The sequence below is a fragment of the Acomys russatus genome, chromosome 25 (genome assembly GCF_903995435.1).
Source record: "Acomys russatus chromosome 25, mAcoRus1.1, whole genome shotgun sequence".
Lineage (NCBI taxonomy): Eukaryota > Metazoa > Chordata > Mammalia > Rodentia > Muridae > Acomys > Acomys russatus.
The window spans coordinates 38774695-38799261 of NC_067161.1; positions in this window are offsets into that span (position 1 = coordinate 38774695).

The window sequence follows — 24567 nt, forward strand, 5'->3', positions numbered from 1 at the left end:
GGACTTGCTTTGTAAATCAGGCCAGCCTTGAACTCAGCCTTGAACACAGAGATCTGCCTGCCTCTGCCTCTTTGAGTGCTAGGATTACAGGTGTGCGCCACAGACCTATTATATGTTTGATCTAGCTAGTGTTTATTTACTTATTTATTTATTTCAACTTAACACAATTTAGAAGCATTTGGAAGGAAAGGATTGAGAAAATGTTTCTGTAAGATTGGCTTGTAACACTGGGCATGGTGACACATGCCTTTATTTTCTTGTTTTTCTGGTTTTGGTTTTTTTTTTTTTTTCAAGACAGGGTTTCTCTGTGTAGCCTTGACTGTCCTGGGCTCGCATTGTAGACCAGGCTGGCCTCGATCTCACAGTGATCCACCTGCCTCCCAAGTGGTGGAATTAAAGGCGTGCGCCATCACCGCCTGGCTGCGCATGCCTTTAACCCCAGCACTCTGAAGGCAGAGGCAGGTGGACTGCTGTGAGATGGGGGCCAGCCTGGTCTACAAAAGGAGTCTAGGACAGTCAGGGCTACACAGAGAAACCCTGTCTCAAAAAGCAAACAAACAAACAAAAATCTGGCTTGTAGGCAAGTCTAACTGCCATTTTCTTAACTAATGATTAATGTGGGAGGGAGGACCCACATGAGCAAGCCATGAGCAGCAAGCCAGCAAGCAGCACTCCTCCATGGCGTCTGCATCAGCACCTGCCTCCAGGTTCCTGCCTTTGGGTTCCTGCCTCTGGGTTCCTGCCTCCCCAGATTCCTGCCTTGAGTTCCTTCCCTGGCTTCCCCCAGAGATGGGCGTTGGAAGCTGAAATGAATCTTTTCCTCCCAAAGTTGTGGTATTTATCACAGCATTGGAGACCTGCTAATGGAGGGCCTAACTAAGCAGGTGGAGTATAAAAGCAGAGTGCTTCAGTGCAAGTATAGGAGAAGACTCAAAGGTTTATGGTCAGCTGAGTGTAGAGGTCCCAGAGGCAGGAGGTTCTCTGTATCCCCGTGAGTTCTAGGCCAGCCTGGTCTATATAGCGGGCTCCAGGTCAGCCAAGGCTACACAGAGAGACCCTGTCTTTATATATATATGTACACACACACATATATATTACTTTTTATTATAAAAAGGCTGGACAGATGACTTCATGGTGAAAACATCAGCTGCTCTTGTGGAGGATCTGTGTTCAGTTCCTAAACAAGATAGCTCACAACCTGTAACTCTATGGGATCTGACTGCCTTTTCTGGCCTCGTCAGGCACCTGTAAACATGTGGCAGACACACACACACACACACACACACACACACACACACACACACACACACACACACACAAATAAATCGTTGCAAAAACATTTTTTAAAGCAAGCCAAACAGTCATGGTAGTATCCGCCTTTAATGCCAGCACTAGGGATGGAGACAGAGGCAGGTGGATCTCTGTGAGTTCAAGGACAGCCTGGCCTACATAATGAGTTCCAGGACAGTTAGGGCTGCAAAGTGAGACCCTGTACAAACAAAATCAAAGGCCATGTTGGCAAGCCTTGAAGTGTGTGCTTTATCATGTATGACCAGTAGGTGGCAGCAAAGACATACAGCTTAGTCAGCCTTTTCACTGCCTTGTTTCCTTCGAGACAGGGTTTCTCTGTGTAGCCTTGGCTGTCCTACACTCTCTTCATAGACCAGACTGGCCCTGAATTCACAGCGATCCGCCTGCCTCTGCCTCCCGAGTGCTGGGATTAAAGGCGTGTGCCACCAAATTTATTCTTGCACTGTTTCCCTAAGCACTTATGGGACGGATGTTAGGAAACAGACAACTGACACTCCTCTCAGAGTGTCATTGCTAATTTTTAAAGGAGGACACTGAGGCTAGAAGTTGTCACTGCCCAAGGTCACAGAGCTGTAAACCATAGCTGGTAAATCAAGTCTCACTGTGTGGCCCTTACTGTCTTCAAACCTCAGTCAAGCTTCCTGCCTCAGTAGTGCTGGCTTTACAGCCCTGCATCACCACACCCCACAAAAATCTTCTTTGGGGGTGAGGGGTTTCAAGACAGGGTTTCTCTGTGTAGCCCTGGCTGTTCTGGACTCACTTTGTGGACCAGGCTGGCCTTGAACTCACAGAGATCTGCCTGCCTCCGCCTCCCGAGTGTTCGGATTATCACCACACTCAGCAACCCCACAGAAATCTTTTGTCTGGCTTTTGCTCTGGGCTGGAGGAGAAAGCTGTGCAAGCAACAGGCAAGTCATGGGAGCACATGGATGGATGTCTGTCTCTCTTGACTGTGTGACTTCTGTGGAATGTGGGGTGTGAAGCCTGCAGGAACAGAACAGTGTGAACTCCCTCCCATGAAGTGAGGCATAGACAAATCACTCACCTGGGAGGATTCCAGGTGAGCCGTCTCTAGAACCCAGACTACTGACTTTAAAAGCAATTGTTGAAAGGTGTAAAAACAAGGCCGGGCGTGGTGGTGCATGCCTTTAATCCCAGCACTTGGGAGGCAGAGGCAGGTGGATCGCTGATGAGTTTTGAGGCCAGCTTGATCTTCAAAGTGAGTCCAGGACAGCCAGGGCTACACAAAGAAGCCCTGTGGGGGGCAGGGAAGGTGTCAAGTACTAGGGTTACAAGTGTGAGTCACCTGGGCCTGGCTGCAGCTATCTTTTGAAGGAAGCTTGGCTCCTCCTCTGCAGGTGAGCACTGAAAGCAAATAGGAGAAAAGGAGAGAGCCAGCTTCTGCTATCCTCCCTCCTGGCGGGGTACACACACTGAGCAGGTGTCCATGCTGGAGGTCCTGGTGTGCAAGTCCCGTGACCACAGCCAGACCAGATATCCCCAAGTTGCTTTGAGGGCAAGTTTCCTTGACACAGGAGAAGGACACGTGTTTTGGGGTGTGGCGGCAGCAGGGAGAAAACTGGGGACTGCCGTGTGGCAGGGAAAGCTGGCAGTGGAGGACGGGAGGAATTCCCAGCCCCCACTCTGTGACACCCTGATGGCAAACAAGGGAGCACAGGAAGCCTCCTTGTACAAGAGTGGGGATTTCCAGACCAGAGCTATTCCTAGAAATGGGGCCACCGCCAGCTGACACTGGGTGCCTCCGGAGCTCCTTCACTGCACCACGGCAGGCTTTCCTTGTCCAGATAAGGAAACTAGAGACCAGAGAGGTAGAGGTGATTACCAATATGTAGGAAGTGGCAGCTGGGAGTGATAGCCCAAGCCTGCCACATCAGCACTTGGGGCATGAAGCCTACCAAGCAAGCACCAGGCTCCATAGCAAGACCCTGTCTCACAGAAACAAAAAACAGTGGCTGGGGATGCAGCTCAGCTGGCAGAGCGCCTGCCTGGTATATAGAAAGCCCCAAGTTCTAACCCAGCAACACATAAAGGACGTATGGTAGCCCACACCTAGAATCCCAGCAGCGGCAGACAGAGCTCTGTAAATTCAAGGCCAACCTGGTCTATAGCTCAAGTACAGGACAGCTAAGGCTACATACAGAGATCCCCAGAGCTACTTAGTGAGTTCAAGGCCAGCCTGGGCCACATAAGATACTGTCTCAAAAGGAAAGGGAGTCTGGATGTGAGAATAGGAAAAGAAGACAAAAGTTATGAGTGGTGCCGAATGGGGAGGTCAGTAAGTTCAGCTTATTGGCCTGGAGGGTCCTCCATACCTTCTGGGGAGAGAGAAGCATTCCAGGTAGATTGCAAAGGCCCCTGAAGCAGCATCGACAAGTCAGCCTTTCCTGGGGCCGTGGTCCCTCCTCTGAGTACAGTGATATGCCTGAATACAGCTGCAGAGTCTCACCCATGCTAATCCTCCCTGAGAGGGGCCTCTGACTTTTGGATGTATTAATGAGTTGAGGTGGCCTTCTGTCCAGACCTAGCAAGGCTCAGGTGGGTGTACATATGGGCACTTGTGGTCCAGAGGGTACCAGTGTCTCTCAGCACTGCTGTGGAGCCAGGAGCCAGGGACACCTAGGTAGTTGCTCAGGATGGTTTCTGGACCCAACCTCCTTCCTTTAAGAGAACCAGTTGAGGGCTGGGCAGGGTGGCACATGCCTTTAATCCCAGCACTCGGGAGGCAGAGGCAGGCAGATCGCTGTGAGTTAGAGGTCTACAGAGAGAGTCCAGGGCAGCAAGGCTAACACAGAGAGACCCTGTGTCAAAAAACCAGAGGGGGCAGGGGGAGGAGAGAGAATCAGTTGGGGCTGGAGAGATGTCTCAGCAGGTGAGAGCACAAACTGCGCTGCCAAAGGAACCCAGGTTCAATTCCCAGCACCCACATGGGAGCTCACACCTGTTTCCAACTCCAGTTTCAGAGCTTCTGACACCTTCACACAGACATACATGCAGGCAAAAGACTTATGAGCATAAAATAAAAATAAATTATACATACATATATATGCAAATGTTTATAAATATCTAGATACATACATACATACATACTAAAAAGGGAGAGGAATCAGGATGCAACCGGGAAATCCAAGAGGAACCTGGGGACCAGAGAGGGGCTGACTTGTACCCTGACCACACAGCAGACAGATGAGGGCCCACAGGCACAGATTTCCATTCTGTGGGGTACGGAATGCCTGCCTCCACGGCTCCAATTGCTCATCTCCCTACTGCAGACCCTAGCTTCTAGATCTTTCTCTGCTCCCATCTTCTACCTCCACCCCCTGTTATCTGTGGGACCTTGGGACCTGCTGACTCTAGAGACCAGCCTCTCCCACCCTGGGAGGACCAGATGGATGGGCTGCTGTGGTCTGATATGCACCAGCTGCCCTAGAGGCCTCCATGGGGCTCGGGGCTCCTGGAAGGCACGTAGCACTGCTCAGAAGAACAGGAAGAGATGGCCCTCGGTCGTCGCCTTTGCTAGCACAGACACAGGCACTCACGCTCACACACAAGAACGTAAGAACTGTTCTCCGAGGACACACTAGGTAGTAGATAATAGATGCTGACACTACAGGAAGTGGACAAGCCTGGAGAGCCCCCTTCCAGACAGGATCCTGTAGCACAGCTTCCTGACACTTCTCCGGATTTTCTTTCCACTCTTAGATTAACATTGCGAGATATTTACTGTACTGGGGCTATATAGCCCAAGAGTGTGGAGACTCAGGGCACTGCAGGCTCCAGTCATGTGACTCCTCAGATGGCAGGAGGCACACTGCTTATCGCTCAGATGCTCCAGTTCCTCCCACAGACACTGATAAAAATAAACACAACAATGTCCTGTCCTCCCGGCCCTCTGTGGGCAGAAACCCCCTGGCCAGCCAGTTCCCAAGAAACTTTAGTGCACTGGCTGCTGGCGTTTGACAACTGATTTTAACTCTTTACACAACTTAAGGTGTTTGTTTGTTTTTAATTAAAAATAGAGAGGCTGGAGCGTGGACTCAGCTGGTAAGCGCATGGGCTGCCCTTCCGGAGAACCCAAGTTGGATTCCCAGCACCCACATGGCAGCTCACAACCCTCTGTGTAACTCTCTTTCCAGGGTGATGGGCACCCTTCTGGCAAGCATGCACCAGGCATACATGCAGGAGAGATACCTGTACACATAGAGTAAAAATCATTTTTACAAAAAAAGTGGTTAGTTAAAAATATGGCCAGTTGCCCGGTGTCGGGGCATACATCTTTTTTTTGGAGGGGAGGGGGCATACACCTTTAATCCCAGCACTCAGGAAGCAGAGGCTGGCAGATCACTGTGAGTTCAAAGCCAGCCTGGTCTACAAAGTGAGTCCAGGATGGCCAAGGTTACACAGAGAAACCCTGTCTTGAAAAACAAACAAACAACAACAGTAACAAATACCACCTTTAACCCCAGCCATAGAGAAGCAGCGGCAGGCAGATCTCTGGAAGTTCAAGGCCAGCCTGATCTACATAGTGAGCTCCAGGGCAGCCAGGGCTAGAGAGACCCTGCCTCCAATAAATAAATAAATATAGAAACAAAGAAAGTAAAAGAAAAGAGCCCCGAAGGTGACTGTGACTGCATGAGTAAAGGTGCGTACTGATAAACTGAGTTCTGTCCTGGACTCCACATGGTAGGAGAGAATGCCAGTAAGTTGTCCTCTGACCTCCACGCACAAGCACACATAATAAGTGAATAAATAATTTAAAAGAAAGTAATTGGGGGCTGGAGAGATGGCTCAGTGGTTAAGAGTTCTGCCTGCTCTTCCAGAGGTCCTGAGTTCAATTCCCAGCAACCACGTGGTGGCTCACAACCATCTGTAATGTGATCTGATGCCCTCTTCTGCAGATAAAGCACTCACTTACAATAAATAAATAAATTTTAAAAATAAATTAAGTTAAATTAATTACCTTGGTGTAGTGGCACATGCTTTAAACACGGTATCTGGGAGGCAGAGGCAGAGGCACACAGATGTCTATGAGTTCATGACCAGCCTGGTCTACATAGTGAGTTCCAGGCCAGCCAGGACTACATAGTGCAACCTTGTCTTGAAACTAATGGATATTAATTTATTAAGATAAAAAGTCAAGTGTGAGGGTGTAGGTCAGTTGGTAAAGCGTTTTCTAGCGTACACGAGGCCTTGGTCCAATCACCTACATTGCATAAGCCAGGCATGCTAGGACATCCCTATAATGCTAACACTTGGGAAGTAGAGGCAGGAGGTTCAGGTGTTCAAGGTCATCCTCAGCTGAGATGTTTGAAACCCTGTCAATAAAAGAAAAACCAAGAAAACAAGACCATCACTGACTACTGGCTCTTTTCCTTACTGGGGCCTAGAAATGGAATTTAGTCTCTTCATTTTGATAAAGATTTGTTTTGTTTTTAATAATGTGTATGTGTTTGGGGTGGTGGTGCATGTGTGAGTTAAAAACCTAAGGAGGTCAGAAGAGGGGATCACATCCCCAAACCCTGGAGTTACAGGAGGTCGCAAGCTGCCTGTCCTGGGTGCTGGGAATCAAATCCTTTGAAAGAACAGATAATGCAGCCGGGCATGGTGGTGCACGCCTTTAATTCTAGCACTTGGGAGGCAGAGGCAAGTGGATCGCTGTGAATTCGAGGCCAGCCTGGTCTTCAAAGTGAGTCCAGGACAGCCAAGGCTACACAGAGAAACCCTGTCTTGGAAAAAAAAGCCAGGCAGTGGTGGCACATGGCTTTAATCCTAGCACTCAGGAGGCAGAGACAGGCGGATCACTGTGAGTTCAAGGCCAGCCTGGTCTACAAAGCAAGTCCAAGACAGCCAGGACTACACAATAAACTCTTGTGTGGTCTTGAAAAAAAAAAAAAAAAAAAGCACAAAAAGGGAAAAAGGAAAAAGAAGGAAGAAAGAAAAAAAGAAAGGGCACATGACAACTTCCCCCAATAGGAAACCCATCACAGACTAAAGTACAGACACCACCAAAGTCTAACTTGGTGAGCTAATGAGTTTTATTGGGATTACTAATAGGAACGTGTGTGAGGGTTTACTTACAGGAGCAGAAGTGATTCAAAGACAGTTGCATCACCAAATCCCACCCAAGGATGGTGACAGCTCACAAAAGTTGGAAACCGAGAGCACACTGCACACCCCATGTGCAGGTCAACAGGCTAGAGAGTCTCCATTCCCGGCATCTCAAATGGTCCTAAACCTTTTCCTGGCAGCTTGGCTGGTTTCTGCTTCTTTCAGGCTGCTGGTCTGGTCTGAGGAGTCTTCGCAGCTTTGCTTGTCTTTCTTTGTTTTGTTTTGTTGGGGTTTTTTTTGTTTTGTTTTGTTTTGTTTTGATTTGTTTTTCCAGAGACAGGGTTTCTCTGTGTAACCCTGGCTGTCCTGGACTCGCTTTGTAGACCAGGCTGGACTCGAACTCACAGAGATCCACCTGCCTCGGCATTCTCAACTGTTGGGATTACATTCATTTGTCATTATGCCCTGCTGTTCTTGTTTTATTTGAGGCAGGATTTCTCTACGTAATCCCGGCTGTCCTGGAACTCACTATGTAGACCAGGCTGGCCTAGAACTCAGAGATCCACCTGCCTCTACCTGGGATTAAAGGCATGTGCCATGACCACCTGGTCTGAGAGGGTTTTACTGTAGATATGAGGGAGAGTTCAGGCAGAGGCATCTGAAAGAGTCCGGAGCAGAGAGAAAGAAAATAGTAGACAAAATATGGCCATCAGACTGGACTAGGTTATGAGAGGAGGGGGAGGGGAGGGCAAATGAGGAAGAGAAGAAAGAAGAGAGGTCACTCAGACCAAGAAAGGAGCTCAGAGCCAAGAGAGCGCGTAGCTCAAATGGCAGAGTTTTATAGGAAAGAGAAGCTGGGGGGAAAAAGACCAGCTCCGGGACTGGATAGGTTTAGGGTAGGGTGCGGGGTGAGAAGTGTTGGGAGCAGCCACAGGTATTGAATGAGATTTGTCCCAGTTTTTTCTGGGACCTGACAATTATTATCGTTATTGTTATTATCGGGGTGGGCATGTGCATGGTGCACAAGTGTGCTCTTGTGCCTGTGTGGTAGCATGCACGTGGAGGGCAATGGACACCTTTTGGGTACCAGGTCTCTCCTGCAACTGTGGGACCTAGGATTAGAACTAGTCATTAAGCTTGGCAGCAGGTAACTTTGCTCAGTAAGCCCTCTGACATTCCTGCACAACCATTTTTGTTTTTGTTTTGCTTGGCTTGGTTTGGTTTTTCGAGACAGGGTTTCTCTGTGTAGCCTTCCTTGGCTGTCCTGGGCTGTCGCTTTGTAGACCAGGCTGGCCTTGAACACACAGAGATCCACCTGCCTCTACCTCCCAGAGTGCTGGGATTACCAGCGTGTGCCACCACGCACTGCCCATTTTGGTTTTGTTTGTTTGTGTGCTTGTATAGCCCACCATCCCTGCCCCCTTGTGTGTCATATTGGCCTCTGTCTCACAACATATATGACTCTATGAACGGTGTTCTCTGAGTCCAGGACGGTCTGTGTGTAATCACACCTAAAAATGTGAGTTTTTGTCAAATCATTTCTGGTTCCGGAATTAGGGCTGATAAAATTTCCCAGCCTGCTGGGTGTGATGGCACACGCCTTTAATCTCAGCACTCGGGAGGCAGAGGTGGGCAGATTGCTGTGAGGCCAGCCTGGTCTACAAATCGAGACCAGGACAGCTAAGGCTACACAGAGAAACCCTGTCTCAACAAACCAAAAAAAAAGAAAAAAGAAAAAAGGAAGAAAGAAAGAAAGAAAAAGAATTTCCCAGCCTGCTGTCAGAGGTAACAGAGCTTGTGCTCTGCTCATTGGTCAGTTAAACGTGTGGGCGTGGGGATGGAGGTGTTCAGAGAAGCCCTTCCCAAGGAGGAGATGCTGTCCCAAGATGGGAAAGGATAAGCAGGCTTTAGCACGGGGAAGAGTATCCTTGGGAGAGAGAACACGTGTACAGCCTGGAGGGTATCATGGTAGCCCAGGCTGGCCTTAAACTTGCTCTGTTGTTAAGGAAACTTTGAACTTTTGACCCTCCTGCCTCCTCCCAAATGCTTAGATTCTGAGAGTTCGCACCATACCTGACAGGATTTCTTTCCTTCTTTCTTTTTTTGTTTGTTTGTTTGGTTTTGGTTTTTCAAGACAGGGTTTCTCTGTGTAGCCTTGGCTGTCCTGGACTCACTTTAGAGACCAGGCTGGCCTCGATCTCACAGCAATCCATCTGTCTCTGCCTCCCTACTGCTGAGATTAAAGGTGTGCTTAAAAAAATTTTTTTTTAATGTATAGTGTTTTGCCTACATGTACACTTGCAGTCAGAAGAGGGCATCAGATCTCTTTATAGATGGTTGTGAGCCACCATGTGGTTGCTGGGAATTGAACTCAGGACCTCTGGAAGAGCAGCCAAGGCTCCTAACCTCTGAGCCATCTCTCCAGCTCCTCTATTTCAGACAGAGTTTCAATGTTTGTAGCCCTGGCTGTCCTAGAATCCATCTGTAGACTAGGCTGGCCTCAAACTAACAGAGATCTGCCTGCCTCTGCCTCCTGAGTGCTGAGATTAAAGGTGTGCATCACCACACCTGGCTTGTCTTGTCTTTATTTTAAGAATGTGGAAAAGCCAGTACAGGGTTCTTGCGCAGGGTGTGACCACACATTCTCCCCTATTTTCTGATCATTAGGTGGATTAAGGGAGAGCAGGCTGTGGGAGTAGGTGCAGAAAGAAGCAGGAAAGAGCAGAGGCTGGTGTTATAACCTAAGTGAAGAGGGCCACCGCTTCAGGTGGCCGCTGCGGTCAGGAGAAGCATAGAGTTTAGTCATGAGGTGAAAGGGGCTGGGACTTCACCCAAGAACTCGAGGCTATCTGAGAAGGCAGTCAGAGAGCTGCACAGCGGACAGAGACCTCAGAGGTCATCTTCCAATTTGGGAGAAACCATATTCCAAAGAGAGTCCTGAACTTACCCCGACAGTGGTGAAGGCCTGGAGCTGGGGCATGGATACAATAACTTGGAAACGGAGGAGGCCAAGGTGGCCCTGGGTCTCCAGGGAGGCTTCCTGGAAGAGGCAGAGTGGATCAGCATCAAGATCTGATAGCACTTACTTGGGTGTGGCTCACTATCCGCAGGCTGCCGGCTAGAGAGTCGCCAGTTCCAGACCAGCCTGCATGCATGGTGGCGCACACCTTTGATTCCAGCACTCGGGAGGCAGAGGCAGGCAGATCGCTCTGAGTTTGAGGCCAGCCTGGTCTACAAAGTGAGTCTTGGACAGCCAAGGCTACACAGAGAAACCTTGTCTTGAAAAACCAATCAACAAACAAACAAACAGACCAGCCTGGGCACCAGCGATAAGACCCCCAACTAAGGGCCAGAAAGATGGCTCACAATCCTGGTGACCCAAATTTGATCCCCAGAACCCACATGAATGTGGAGAAAACAAACTCCATAAAAGTTATCCTCTGATCTCCACATGTGCACACACACACAGCAATACATTTATTTATTTTATTTTGGTTTTTCTGGACAGGGTTCCTCTGTGTAACAGCTCTTGCTGTCCTGGAACTTGCTCTGTAGTCCAGGCTGGACTCGAATTCACAGGTCGCCTCTGCCTCCCAAGTGCTGGGTTTAAAGGTATGTGCCTCCACCACCCAGCCCAATAATACAATTTTTAAAAAAGACTGGCCACCAGGCATGGTAGTGCATGCCTTTAATCCCAGCACTCAGGAGGCAGAGATTGGCAGATCACTGTGAGTTTGAGGCCACCCTGGTCTACAAAGCAAGTCCAGGGCTGGAGAGATGGCTCAGAGGTTAAGAGCACTGGCTGCTCTTCCGAAGGTCCTGAGTTTCTGGGTGTGCAGGAGTACACGCAGGCAGAACACTGTATACATAATAAATCTTTTTAAAAAGTAAAATAAAATAAGTTGCATCAAAAAACAAAAACAAAGCAACAACAACTAAAACCCAAAACAAACCGAGTCCAGGACAGCCAAGATAACACAGAGAAACCTTGTCTTGAAAAACTTAAAAAAAAAAAAGACCCCTCATGTAAAGGCATTCAATACATTAGTTAGAAAGTAGGAGCTATGTCCCAATCCCTTTCTGAGGCCTCCTGCATAGCAGGGTGGGCACAATCAGATCCCATGGAGCAACTGGGAATGCCCCGCCCCACAAAGAGAGAAAGCCAGCTGTGTCATCTCCATACCTGCAGCTTTGGGCCTTCACACCTTCCCTGCTTATCCTGGGCGGGGAGCTCTGTGAAACAGAAGGCAAACAGTGCCTAGCAGCTAAAGTGATGCAAGGATGTGGAGAAGAATGGAAGTGTCAATTGGGTGTGGGAAGCAAAAAAAAAAAAAAAAAAGCAGCTTACCAACTCTAAACACCACCGAGTCTAGAGAAATAAAGAGACTCGTGTGCGTTAACTGCTGGATACACTCCTCAGATTTTGTCTTGTGTCATTTGGCTGTGTGCCTTTGATCACATGAGAAAGTCCTCTCCCACTGTCTTGGAAAGGCTAGGGCAGCTGAGGGGCCCTTAGGTTAAGCCTCAAGAATTCATCTGTTAATAAACACACACATGCGCGCACATACACACCAGGTTTTGCTTTTTGAAAGAGGGTCTCTCTGTGTAGCCTCAGCTGACCCAGAACTCACCCTGTACACCAGGCTGGCCTTGAACTCAGAGATCTGCCTCCTGAGTGTTGGGATTAAAGGTGTGGGCCACCACTGCCTTATATGTTATTTTTATTTTATTTATTTATGTATATTTTTAATTTTTTTGTGGCAGAGTCCTAGCGTTTGCCCCAGGTTGGCCTTTAACTAGATAGTCTCTTGCCTTATCCTCTGGAGCACAGGAATTAGATATTCAGTACTACAACCAACTGCAGCTATATTCTCTTTTTTTTTTTTTCTCCTTTCTTTTTGGAAAGGTTTCACTGGGTAGCCCCACTGAGCAGGAACTCACTATATGAACTAAGCCTGCCTCAAGCTCACTGAGATATATCTGCCCTTGCCTCCTAAGTGCCCCGGATTAAAGGCATGTGTCACCATGCCCAGCCAGGTTGTTTGTTCGCTCGTTTTTGTTTTTTTGAGACAGTGTTTCTTTTAAGTCTTTTTGGGGGGAGGGGTTCTTTTCCTTTTATTTCTGAGACAGGGCTTCTCTGTGTAGCCTTGGCCATCCTAGACTCACAGCGATCTGCCTGCCTCTGCCTCCTGAGTGCTGGGACTAAAGGTATGTGCCACCACACCCAGCCCTGCTTTTTTGTTTATTTGTTTGTTTGTTTGTTTGTTTGTTTGTTTCAAAGCAGGATTTCTACATGTAGCCTTGGCTGTCTGAGACTCACTTTGTAGACTAGGCTGGCTTCAAACTCACAGAGATCCACCTGCTACTCTGACCTCCCAAGTGCTGGGATTAAAGGCGTGTGCCACCTCCGCCTGGCTACCAGGCTGTTTATTAGCAGAAATGAAATCCTGTGCCAGGCAGTGGTGGCACTCGCCTTTAATCCCAGCACTTGGGAGACAGAGGCAGGTGGTTCACTGTGAGTTTGAGGCCATCCTGGTCTACAAAGAGAGTCCAGGACAGCCAAGGCTACACAGAGAAACCCTGTCTCGAAAAACAAAACAAACAAACAAACAAAAAAATGCTGCTGGGCTTGATGACAAACACCTTTAGAATTCCAGCACTCTGTGAGTTTGAAGGCAGCCTAGTCTCCATAGGGAGCTCCAGGAGAGCCAAAACTATAAAAGAAAGATTTTGTGTGTGTGTGTGTGTGTGTGTGTGTGTGTGTGTGTGTGTGTGTGTGTGTACACATAAGCATAAATCCTACAGCATAAAATGGAACCACTTGGGCCTAACCCTTTTCCTTGAGGCAAAAAACCCACTGTTTTGGTTTTGTTTGGTTTTTGTATTTTGAGACAGGGTTTCTGGCTACAAGGTTCTGGCTGTCTTGGACTTGCTTTGTAGACCAGGCTGGCCTCCAGCTCACAGAGATCTGCCTACCTCTGCCTCCCAAGTGCTGGGATTAAAGGCGTGTGCCACCACACCCAGCTAAGAAAACCACTTCTAACAGAGCCCACAGCTCTGGGCCAGAGATGGCCAGCAGGCTTGAGTGCCAACTCTGGAATCTCCTGGAAGCCCACAGATGGTGTGAAAGGAAGTGTGCACGCAGTGCCTTGCCAGGAGTTCTCTGTTTCCGGGAGTCAGAGAAATTGGGTTAGGAGCTGGGGAGGTAACGCAGGGTCAGAACATTCATTTAGCATGCTCTCAAAGCCTTGGCACTCTAAGAAATAAATTATAATCAAATCCAGATCTTCATTCTGAGAGGCTAGGGCGATAGCGTGAGGACCCGGGTTCAGTTGAATGATCTGGCCCACTGTGAAAGGCTGCTGAGAAAGCAAGGCACCTATGGCCCACCAAATCGATCTGTCACTATAAGCAGGCACAGCCATGTGGCCTCCTGCCTTCCTTTGTAACAGCTCCTACCTCTGTGGCCCACAGAGTGCTTGTTAAGTGCTCTGGGCAGGCATGTCCACAGTCCCGCTCCTGAGACGTTGGGAACCTTCACTGAGGGCATGTGTCCACCCCCTCCACAGGTGAGTGCCAAGATAAGCCAAGAAAGAGGCAGAACCTGGGGATGGAAGAGCAAGGGAGGCCGCCTGATGTTCAAGACCTTGTCCTGAGCCTATGATGGCCCCCTCACACCCCTATTCAGTGGGCAGCATATGCAGGGCCTCCTTCTATTTTCACAGCCCCCACCCACCTCCCAGAAGCCACCCTGGGAAGCAGCCCACCATGTGGTCAACATGGCACACACACACAGGGCAGGGGGAATGTATGAACACAACACGCACACGTGCACAAGGTTGGTTTGGTTTGGTTTTTCAAGACAGGGTCTCCCATTTTAGCCTTGGCTGTCTCATCACGCCCGACCATACACATGCACAAGTTCAACACAACCATATGTGGCTCTTTTTCTGGGGGGAGGGGTTGGGTTTTTGAGACATGGTTTCTCTGTGTAGCCTTGACTGTTCTGGATTCGCTTTGTAGACCAGGCTGGCATCGAACTCACAGCAATCCAGCTGTCTCTGCCTACCCAGTGCTGGGATTACAGGCGTGCGTCACTGCAACTGGCTGACATATGTGCCTATTTAGCTAGTTTTGATTTTTTCGGGACAGGGTTTCTCTGTGTAGCCTTGGCTGTCCTGGACTCACTTTGTAGACCAGGTTGGCCTCCAACTCACAGAGATCCACCTGCCTCTGCCTCCCGAGTGCTGGGATTACAGCCACGGTGCCCAGCTGACATACATGCCTTTTAATAAGGACGCTGACAGACACACACTTGAATTCAGAGGTTCAGGACCAAACGCATACTTAAATACAAACTCAAGAACCCGTTTTGTAGCTGCTTAACACTGAGTCTTCCAGGGGACACACCTGTACTTACACACAGAAGCACACTCCTGGTGCACAAACTTGCACACAGCTACTAATGTGCTTATTTATATAACCTACAATTGTACATGCATCATTCCTTGATACATAACTCCAAAACACGTGTGAACAGAGACACAAACACATGTTTTACAAGCCCACCTGAGGGCTGAGGAGGGGATGGCTCAGACATTAAGACCATGTACTACTCTACTCTTGCAAAAGACCTGAGTTCAGTTCCCAGCACTCATGGCATACGGCGTACAACCACCTAACACTAACTTCACGGGACCCAATGCCTCTTCCGGCCTCTGTGCTCACTACACTTGAAAGGACCCAACATTGCTCAAAAAGCCCGTAGCTAGAATCACGTAGCCTCCACAAGCACTGGCCAGTCCCAGTTAGAGTCACGTAGCCACAGAGAGGATTTCCCTAGAAGCCTTTAAAAGAAACTGCAAGCTCCTCCTCATGGTGACCGCCATTTTGTATGGATTGACACCTCCACCACCACCAATTGCCACCCCCTACCCTCTACCCCCACCCCCACCCCTCATACCCCACCCCCCATCCCACCCCACCACAGGCAAGGTGTTTCTGCAGAATAATGCTCTTTGGGTTTTTTGTTGGTTGGTTTTTTCAGACAGGGTTTCTCTGTGTAGCCTTGGCTGTCCTGGACTCGCTTCGTAGACCAGGATGGCCTCGAACTCACAGGGATCCACCTGCCTCTGCCTCTCTGGGTGCTGGGATTAAAGGCTTTTGAGGAGGGCCTCACTATATAGAGCTAGTTAACCAGCAGCTATTGTAGACCAGGCTGCTCTCAAATTCAATCATCCATCTATATGAGAAAATTTTTCTGTAAAACCTTCTTTGCCTGTGCCTTCCAGATTCAGTCAGGAGCCCAGGCATGGTGGCGCACACCTTTAAGCACTTGGGAGGTAGAGGCTGGCGGATCACTGTGAGTTCAAAGGTAGCCTATTCTACAAAGTGAGTCTAGGACAGCCAAGGCTACCCAGAGAAACCCTGTCTCGAAAAAACAAAACAAAACAAAAACAGGTTCAGTCAGGAGACCGATCCGTTTTGCTTTGGGGGCACAGGCTGGGATCCACAAGCCTCCTCAGCGGGCGATTATCTAGGGAGGCCCAGACCACCCTGACAAAGGCAGAGGAGCTGGGGGTGTGGCCACGGGCGGCGCGTGCACGCAGCGGATGAATGGAGATGAGGCGTGGTACCCAGCACTCCTGTAGCGGTGCCCCACACTCTCTCCATCGCCCTGCTTGTGATACGTCCTCAGCTTCCTAAATCCAGCTGGAATGCGAGTGTCCTTCCTCCCCTCCTCCCCTTGCCCTCCTACTTCTCTTTAGATCCTTCACCGGCCACCTTCCCGTGTCCCACTTAGGCTCCGCCCAGTCCTGCCCCAGGGCTCGGGCTGAGTCGGGGCTCGGGCTGAGTCATGGCTCTGCACACCAGAACAGCAAACCGAGCACCAATAGATTCAGCTGGGGGCTCAAAGCACTGGCCTGCCGCTGGCCACCGCCCCGACGACCCGCGCCATGCAACGGCTGTCTTGAAGTAGTCTCTGGAAGGTCTCCTGCTCGGGTTGGACGGACAAGGGTGCAACCTGGCGGGAAGGAGGGGTTGTCCTGGCCAGGCATCGCACTTTGGCAGCCCATGGACACATCTGGCCTGCACCTGATCTTTGCACCACACAGCATGACCAGTTGCCAGTATTAAAACACCATATATGTGGTAAGGAAAATTACATTCCCAATTCCATAAAGATAGCCTGTTTTTAGTTTAGACACCACCACCCACCCCACCCCACCCCTAGTGATGGGTGCAGTGATCAGCCAGGGTCTCAGGTGTCTCAGATTACTCTCCAACTCACTAAGTAGCCAAAAAAGACTTTGAATTCCTGATTCTTCTGCCTTCACCTCCCAAGGGCTGCAATTGCAGAAGTATGCCATCATGCAGGCCTGCCCCCTTTCCTATACAAATCAAAGAAAGAAAAATGGACGGCAGAAAACGAGGAGGAGGTCACAGTGAGCCGCAGTGGGAAGATGGTTTGGCTCCATAATTAACCTAGAGGACAGAAGAGCTTCAGATGTCTTCCTGGAAGAGTGCAAGGGCTACTAGAAGCCTGAACAAGAAGCCTGGGCTAGTGGCTTCCCACACTTTCCCTTGGAGGAGCAATGGAGACATGTCTAGGATAGTCAGGTGTGTTTGAAGTGACAATTGACCTGGCTGATCATCTGGCCAGTGAGGATCCAGGCTGTGGCCTTGGGACTGTAGGGACAATGGCCTTTTCACCTGCCATCAGACACGGGATGCTTCACGTCTTGGAAGGAGCCGGTACAGAGGTGGTAGATTGATTGGGGGCTGTTTCCAGCCTGCAAGTGATGAGGTCATGTAGTTCAGCCTCTGCCTAGAGCGGCCAGGCCCTGGCCTCCTGGACCCTGATGGATGCAGAGTGGCTGGCCCAGGGGTCCTAGCATGAGGAGCCAGCCAACCTCACTCTCTGCATATTCTCACCCATTCAACTAGAAGCAAGATCCTTCCTTCAGAGAATAAGACTGAGGAGGCATCTCCTAGTAGGCTCTCTAAGTGAGAGTTCTTTATCTTTAGTTTTATTATTACTTTAGAATTATTTGTTTTGAACATATGTGTTAAGTACAGGCATGCTCATAGCACGATGCCTGTATGGAACACAACTTTTGGAGAGTTGGTTCTCTGCTTCAGCCATGTGGGTTCCAAGAAATGAATGCAGATCCTCATGTTTGTGAGACAAGTGTTTTTACCCATTGAGCCATCTGGCTAGCCCTATTATTATTATTATCATCATCATCAGTACTGTGTATTGGGGGTGCCATAGTGCACATATGGAGCTAAGAGAACAATTTTGTGGATGGGAGCCTGATCAGGAAAGGGGACAGGGAGCCAGACGGTGGTGGCACACTCCGTTAACCCCAGCACTCAGGAGACAGAGACAGGTGGATCCCTGTGAGTTCGAGACCAGCCTGGTCTACAAAGTGAGTCCAGGACAGCCAAGGCTATACAGAGAAACACTGTCTCAGAAAACAAAAACAAAACAAAACCGAAATTAGAAGAAAGCAGAGCTCTGGCAAGAGAGCAGGATTTCAGCTCCTGCTGGCCCCGCCCCCCAAGCTGGTACCTTTGTGGCATGCAGACTATACAGCCTGAGGTGGCCACTGGAACCACTGCTTCCCTGGTGACCTGCTTGGTCCTCTTAAGGCTTGGTGGGGCTGTCTGAACACCTCACAGCTGGGAGCATCTTGAGCGGCTGCTCTTTTCCTCCCTGTGGCCAAATTCCTGGTACCCAACTTAAGGCAGGACCAGGGCATCAAGTCCATTGTGGCTGGCTCCTTCCATTCTGTGCCTCTTGAGAGGCAGGTCATCATCACAGGTGGCAGTATCCTGTGGAGTCCCACCCCCAACGACCCAATTCACATTTATTTGGTTTGGGTTTGGTTTGCTGAGTTCTTTAACCCACCTCTACCCGATCCTACCCTGCTGGCGGAAGCTGCTGCAACTCTGTCAAGATGAGACAGGAGGCCTGTTCCGGGGCTTTCGGAGGATCTAGTTTAGGGGTGGATGGGGCCAGGACTGGAAAGATGGACAAATGGACAGATGGACAGTCCTCCCAGAAGGCTAGAGTGTGGTCCCACAAGTTTCCAATCGTATGCAGTGTTGACATCGAACATGGTTTTATTTAGCTTTGAATGTTTTCAAACAAACACAGGCCATTCATAACCCAGCAAGATGGCCCCTTCTCCTGAGCAGGGTAGGATACTCTCTGTCCTGCCTGCCCAGCCTTACTACAAGCCAGAAATCACTGCCTCACCTGTGTTAGGCAGGCAGGCAGCATCGAGCCTCCTACCAGGGCTGCTACACATCTGACACTACTTTCCAAAAGCTGTCCCTGACCTGAGCCTAGGTGTGTAGAAAACCCAGGGACTGGGAAACCCACTGAACACACACAGAGGCAACCAGAGAATCCTGGCATATGGTTACTACTAGAGTCTCTTTTAAAAGATTTGTTTTAGGAGCTGGGGAGACAACTCAGTGGTTAGGAGCACTGACTCTGCTTCCAGATGATTCCCAGAACGGCAGCTTACAACTGTCTGTAACTCCATTTCTAGGGGATCGAACACCCTCTTCTGAACTCTGTATGTACCAGGCATGCATGTGCTGCACACACTGACCTGCAGACAAAACACTCAGACACCTAAAAAACAAAATAAAATTTTAAAAATGAGGCAAGGGAGACATGATCTCAGTTTTCAATGTTAAACACAAGACATCTTTAAAAAATAAAAAGCTGGGTGGTGGCAGCGGAGGCGCACACCTTTAATCCCAGCCCTTGGGGGTGGATCGCTGTGACTTCCAGGCCAACCTGGTCTACAAAGTGAGTCCAGGACAGTCAAGGCTACACAGAAAAACCCTGTCTCGGAAGAAGAAGAAGAGGAGGAGCAGCAGCAGCAGCAGCAGCAGCAGCCAGGCATGCTGACATAAGCCTTTAATCCAGCACTCCAGAGGCAGAGGCAGGCAGATTGCTGTGCCAGCCTGGTCTACAAAGCAAGTCCAGGACAGCTAACATAGAGAAACCCTGTCTCAAAAAACAAAAACAAAACAAATAAACAAACAAAAAAGGAAAATGGGGCTAGAGAGATGGCTCAGTTGTTAAGAACACTGGTGCTCTTGCAGAGGTCCTGAGTTCAATTCCCAGCAACCACATGGTGGCTCAGAACCATCTAAAATGGGATCTGCCCTCTTCTGTCATACATGCAAATAGAGCACTCATATACATAAATAAATAAATCTTAACATAAATAATAACATCCTTTTTAAAAAGGAAGAAAAAAGATGTACTCATTTCAACTTTATTTGTATAGATTTTTTTTTTTTTTTTTGGGTTTTTCGAGACAGGGTTTCTCTGTGTAGCCTTGGCCATCCTGGACTCACTTTGTAGACCAGGCTGGCCTCGAACTCACATTGATCCGCCTGCCTCTGCCTCCCGAGTGCTGGGATTAAAGGCGTGCGCCACCACGCCTGGCTTAGATTTTTTATTTTATTTTATTTTATTGTCTTTTCGAGACAGGGTTTCTCTGTGTAGCCTTGGCTGTCCTGGACTCACTCTGTAGACCAGACTGGCCTCGAACTCACAGAGATCCACCTGCCTCTGCCTCCCGAGTTCTGGGATTAAAGGCGTGAGCCACCACCGCCCAGCTGTGTATAGATATTTTGCCTACATGCGTATCTGGGTACTACATCCATACAGTACCTTAGGAGAACAGAACAGAGTGACAGATCCATTAGAATAGACAGTTGTGAATCACCATGTGGGTCCCGGGAACTAGTAAGCCTGGGTCCGCTGGAAGAGCAGCCAATACTTTTAACCACTGGACCATCTATCTCTCCAGCCTTTATTTGCTAGGATCTCAAAGTCAGTAGTTGCCAGCACTGGAGAAGCAGAGACAGGAGGATGCCTGAAAACACGAGGCCCAATTGGACTTGGGCTACATTAGTGGTTTACACACACACACACACACACACACACACACACACACAGTCTTAAACATTTATTTACTTTTCATGTGTGTGTGTATGTGTGTGTGTGTTCAGGTGTGCATGTGCCAGTCCTCCAGTGTAGAGATCAGAGGACATCTTTTGGGAGTCCAGTCGCCTCCCACCATGTTCCAGGGATCCTGATCAGGTCTTCAGGCTTGGCTGCAATCACCTTTCCTCACTATGCCACTGCTCATCTCAATGGCCCATAGCCACAGGTGCTGTATTAGTGACATAACATCAATCATGCTGACTCACAGTGCCTCTGTATGCGCTGATATTTGCACTGCCAAGTAGGATTTCAGAGTATGGGCCCCGGGGCCCTTTAATCCCAGCACTTGGGAGGCAGAGGAAGGTGAATCTCTGAGTTAGAGACCAACTTGATCTATAGAGCGAGTTCCAGGACAGCCAAAGCTACTCAGAGAAACCCTGTTTTGGAGAGAGAGAGAGAGAGACAGGGAGACAGAGAGACAGAGAGAGACAGGGAGGGAGGGAGGGAGGGAGGGAGAGGGAGAGAGAGAGGGTGAGGGAGGGAGGGAGGGAGGGAGGGAGGGAGAGAGAGAGAGAGAGAGAGAGAGAGAGAGAGAGAGAGAGAGAGAGAGAGAGAGAGAGAGATGAGAAAGAACCAGTCGACAGAAACCTGCTACACCTCCAAAGCCTAGCTGAATTCCCTTGGCCATGCCAACTCCACACTCCTAGGAACCTATTACTGTACTAATAAAAAACCTGAGAATTCAGCCAAGTGTGGCGCTGCAGGCTTTTAATTCCAGCACTTTGGGAGGCAGAATCAGGCAATCCACGTGAGTTTAAGGCCAGCCTGGTCTACAAAGCGAGTCCAGGGTCCAGGCATGGTGGCACACCTTTTTAATCCCAGCACTTGTGTGAGTTCCAGGACAGCCTGGTCTACAAGGTGAGTCCAGGACAGTCAAGGCTACACAGAGAAACCCTGTCTTAGGGAAAACAAAAGTAGGCCTATTAAATTAAAAATTAAGAAAACCAGCTGGGCAGTGGTGGCACATGCCTTTAATCCCAGAACTTGGAGGCAGAGGCAGGAGGATCTCTGAGAGTTCAAGGCCAGCCTGGTCTACAAAGCGAGTCCAGCACAGCCAAGCTACACAGAGAAACCCTGTCTCGAAAAAAAAAATTTAAGAAAACCAAACAAAGCTGGGCGGTTGTGGCAGGTGGATCCCTGTGAGTTCAAGGTCAGCCTGGTCTACAGTGTGAGTCTAGGACAGTCAAGGCTACACAGAGAGACCCTGTCTAGAAAAGACAATAAAATAAAATAAAATAAAAAATCTAAGCCAAAAACCAAAAAAAAAAAAAAAAAAAAAAAAGAAGTACACAGACCTCTGAGCCTGGTGGGTTCCAGGATAGCCAGGGCTACACAGAGAGACCCTGTCTAAGAAGGGGAAAAAGTACACAGACATACCTGTAGGCCAAACACCCATGTGAGTGAAAAAAAATAAAATATTGATTCTGAGACTGGAAATATAGCTCAATAATAGGGTGTTTTCTCTCTCTCTTTTTTAAAGATTTATTTATTTATTGTGTATATAGTGTTCTGTCTCCATGTACACCTGCAGGACAGAAGAGGGCATCAGATCACATTATAGATGGTTGTAAGCCACCATATGGTTACTGGGCATTGAACTCAGGACCTCTGGAAGAGCAGGTGGCGCTCTTGACCACTGAGCCATTGCTCCATCCCCCTAGAGTGTTTTCTCTACATGTATGAGACCTAGGTTCAGTCTTCAATGCTGAAAAAAAATGCATTTATTTATTTGCTGTATGTGTGTGTTTCTCTCTTCCTACCATGTTGGTCCTGGGGAGGAATCCAGGTTGCTTTTATTGGATGAGCACATGCCAGAGAAGGGCAATGTGACTGTTTGGTTAGTTGGTTTGGATGTTTGTTTTTCAGATGGAGTTTTTCTGTGTAGCAGCCCTGGCTGTCCTGGAACTCACTCTGTAGACCAGGCTGGCTTTGAACTCAGGGATCTACCTGCCTCTGCCTCCTGAGTGCTGGGGTGAAAGGTGTGTACCACCACCCCCAGGGAGTTTTCTTTTTGTTCTGAAATAAGAGCTAATGTAGCAATGGGTGGCCTTGAGCTGCTGAGACGAAGGATGCGCTTGCAGCTCTGTTTCTCCATCTTCTCGCTGGGACCACAGGCCCCTTTGCCTTCTCTACCCCATTTTAAGCCATACTGGGGAATCAGACTCAGCGCCTCTGCTATGCTAGATTGACCCTCTGACCACTCAACTTTAATCCTAGCTTGGTGTTTTGTATCTTGAGATAGAGTCTCAGCTGGTCTTGAATTCCCTATTTAGCCCAGGCAGGCCTTAAACTGTGCCTTTGCCTGTGGAGTACATAGGATTACACAGATTAACATATCATTTACATTGTAGATTTTCATATCAAGGGAAGAAATACCCAAAATTGATGTTCACTCTACCATGATTTAAGAAAGAAAAAAGACAGGTGGGTGTGGTGGCACATGCTTGTAATCCCAGGACTCAGGGAGGCACAGGATTATGGTGGAAACTGCATTTTATTAATTAATGTATTTATTTGTTGATGTTTTGGGTTTTTTTCAATTTTTTTTGTTGTTGTTTGTTTGTTTGTTTTTTCGAGATATGGATTCTGTGTGTGCTAGCCCGAGATGTCCTAGACTCTATTTGTAGATAGACCAGCCTGGCCTGAAACTTCCAGAGAGCTGTCTGCCTCTGCTCACGCACCACCACAAGCGGAGACTGCATTTTATTTTATTTTATATTTTTTCTTAAAGGTTTAATTATTTATTATGTATACAATGTTCTGTCTGCATGTGTGCCTGCCCGCCAGAAGAGGGCACCAGATCTCATTATAGCTGGTTGTGAGCCACCATGTGGTTGCTAGGAATTGAATTCAGGACCTCCGGAAGAGCAGCCAGTGCTCTTAACCTCTGAGCCATCTCTCCAGCCCCGGAGGGGCCTGCATTTTAAATAAAGCCTTGAGGCTGTAGAGATGGCTGGCTTCCTGTTCTCTCAGGGGACTTGAGTTTGGTACCCAGCACCCACATCAGGAGTCTCACTGCCTGGAACTACAGCCCCAGGCTGTACCTACGATAAATACATAAAGTAGGTACTTGACCCAGGTAGAGTGACACACACCTGTGATCCCCGGTCTTGGGAGACTGAGGCAGAATTGCCTTGAATTTGATTGAGCCCAGCCTGAGCAACAGGCTCCCAGGCAAGTCTGATATGTGGAATGAGATCCTGTTTTCATAAGTAAATAAAGTACTTGTGGAGCCCTTGACACTGAGGAGTACTGTGAGAAATACCAAGGTAAAGCAGGACAGATCGAAGGACTGGAAACATGTTCACTTTCCCTGGCAAGAAATAAAAAGGGGGAAGGGGTGTTCTCTGACATCACAGAGTGGACTGCCTTGATGATGTTTATTCTTGCTGGGAACGACTCAAGGTGTGCACAGCTGCTCCTGGCTTAACAAATGTGTTTCCATTGGCTCTGGAGGCCCTAGGCTTTGCACTCAGAGGTGTAGTGCCAGCCTCACTAAGCAAATTCTCACAAATACAACAGAGACACCATTAGCATATCATTTACATTGTAGATTTTCATATCAAGGGAAGAAATACCCAAAATTGATGTTCACTCTACCATGATTTAAGAGAGAAAAAAGACAGGTGAGTGTGGTGGCACATGCCTGTAATCCCAGGACTCAGGGAAGCAGAGGCAAGTGGATCACTGCGAGTTCGAGGACAGCCTGGTCTACAAATAGAGTCCAGGACAGCCAGGACTACAAAGAGAAACCCTATCTCAAAAAACCGAGAGAGAAAAGTCACCCAACAAATAGGCCACCTGCCTCATAAATAATAATAATAAATAATAATAAAACAATAAGAAGCCCACAATGTAAAACCCACTGTACTGCACCCTTTTTTTTTTTTTTTTTAAGACTTATTTACTTATTTATTTTTTGGTTTTTCAAGACAGGGTTTCACTGTGTAGCTGTGGCTGTCCTAGACTCATTTTATAGATCAGGCTGGCCTCGAATTCACAGCGATCCGCCTGCCTCTGCCTCCTCCTGAGTGCTAGGATTAAAGGCGTGCACCACCACTCTCTGCAAGATTTATTTATTTTATTATGTATATAGAGTTCTGCCTGCATGTATGCCTGCAGGCCAGAAGAGGGCACCAGATCTCATT